This window comes from Xenopus tropicalis, chromosome 2 (assembly GCF_000004195.4).
Source record: "Xenopus tropicalis strain Nigerian chromosome 2, UCB_Xtro_10.0, whole genome shotgun sequence".
Classification (NCBI taxonomy): domain Eukaryota; kingdom Metazoa; phylum Chordata; class Amphibia; order Anura; family Pipidae; genus Xenopus; species Xenopus tropicalis.
This window is the reverse complement of record NC_030678.2, coordinates 53,718,941-53,721,235: the sequence shown is the minus strand read 5'-3', so window position 1 is coordinate 53,721,235 and position 2,295 is coordinate 53,718,941.

Sequence of the window (2,295 nt, the reverse complement as noted above, 5' to 3'; positions counted from 1 at the left end):
TCAATGGTAATGTTCACTGACTATAGCTGAATGGCTCTGGTTCAGCTAGTGTAGCTCAGAGGTCTGGCACAGAAAAGTTTACCTCAGTGGTCTTGGCCAGTGAGTTTAGCAGTGGTCTTGGTCAACGAGTGTAACACAATGGACTCAATGAGTGTAGCTTAATGGTCTGAGTCAGGGAGTGTAGCACAATCGTCTGGTAAATGGGGTGCTGCTCAGTGATTTTGGTCTGGGTCAGTGAGATTAGCTCAGTGGTATAGTGTATGGAGTGCAACTCAGTGGCCTGGGGTGTTGAGTGCAGTTCAATGCTTTGGTTCAGTAAGTATAGCTATGTTGTCCTGTGCGTGTAGATCACTGGTCTGGATTAGCAAGTGTTGATAAATGGTCTTGGAAAGAAGAATTCGGCTCAGTCGTCTGGTTCAGATGAATTTCGCTCAATAGTTTAGGCCAGTTAGTTTAGCTCAATGATCTTGGTCAACGAGTGTAACATAATAGACTTGGTCGACGAGTGTAACATAATGGACTCGGTCAACGAGTGTAACATAATGGACTCGGTCAACGAGTGTAACATAATGGACTGTAGCTCAATGGTCTGGTTCAGTGAGTGTATCTCAGTGGTCTTCTTCAGTAGGTGTATCTTAATGGTCTGGGATAGAAAAATTTAGCTCAATGATCTGGGATAGAAGAATTTAGCTCAATGGCTCGAACAACGAGTCTAGCTTAATTGTCTGGGTTATGGAGTGTAGGTCAATGGTTTTGTTCGGTGAATATAGCTCAATGGTGAAGTTGAGCAAGAGTAGCTAAATGGTCTTGGTCAGCATGTGTAGCTCAATTGTTTAGGTCATCAAGTATGGTTCAGTTGTCTGGCGTATGGAGTGCATCTCAATGGCCTTGTTCAGTAAGTGTAGCTCAGTTGTCCGGTTTGTTGATTGTAGCTGAATGTACTGGGTCAGCGAGTTAAGCTCAGTGGTCTCGTTCAGTGAGTGTCTAGATCAGGAAGTGCAGATACGTGGCCTGGTTCAGTAACTGTAGCTCAGTGGTCTCACTCATGGAGTTTAGCTCAATCATCTGTTTCAGTGAATACAGCTCAATCGTTTGGTGTATGGAGTGCAGCTCAGTGTTCTGGGTTATGGAATGCAGCTCAATGGCCTGATTCAATGAGTGTAGCTCATTTGTCTGGTTCAGTGAATGTAGCTAAATGGTTTGGGTCAGCGAGTGTAGCTCAGTGGTCTGGTTCAATGAGGGTAGTTCAGTGGTCTGGATAAGTGAGTTTAGCTTAATGTCCTGGATCAGTGAGTGTAGCTCAGTGGTCTGTTTCAATGAGTATAAATCAATTGCCTGATTCAGTAGGTGCAGCTTGATCAGTTTGTTCAGTGAATGAATCTTATTGGTTTGGGTCAGTGAGTGTAGCTCAATGGTCTGTTTTTTTGTGTGTAGCTCAATGGTCTGGGTTAGTAAGGGTAGCTAAATGGTGTGGGTCAGCGAGTCTAGCTCAGTGGTCCTGTTCATGGAATGTTGCTCAGTGGTCTAGGGTATGGAGTGCAGCTTAATGGTCTGGTTCATTAAGAACAGTTTGATGATTTGTTTTCGTGAGTGTAGCTCAATGATCTGGGACATTGAGTGTAGCTGAACTGTCTGGTGTATAGTGTGCACTTCAATGGTCTGGGGCATGTAATGCAGCTTTGTAGTCTGGTTCAGTGAGTGTAGCTAAATGGCCTGGTGTCACGGTCGGTATCCCTAAACTCAGAACAGGCTCCAAGGGTCCGGTCTTGGCTCACTCTTCTGCCTATAACAGCCGCCTTTCACGTCGGGAGGAGCCCTTCGCTACTCGGATGCCACCAGGACTTATTGTGAGAAACCCAAGGAGAGAGTTCTGAGCAGGCACGAGAACCAATCGTATGACAGGCAGATGGGAAACACCTCGGACAGGACAGGCCGGAGTCAGCAACGGTCAGGCAGCGCAGCACAGAATCAGAATCCAAGAGAATAGTCAGGCAGGCAGAGGTCGGTTCAGGCAGCAGACAAGAAAGGTCAAAAACGGGCAAAGGTCAATTCAGGCAGCAAGCAAGAGAGGTCAGATACAGGCAAGGTCAGGAACACGGCAGAACAGCAGATAATCACACCCAGGAAGTAACCAAAGGAAAACCTACGTTGGGCAACGAATACCATTTAGTGAGCGCTTCAAATATTTGAATTTGGCGCCGAAAATGACGTCACGCGCACGCCGGCGACAAAACGCGAGTGCATCAGGAGTGCGCATGCGCATAAACGGCAGAGGGAGGCGCGCGCACACACCTA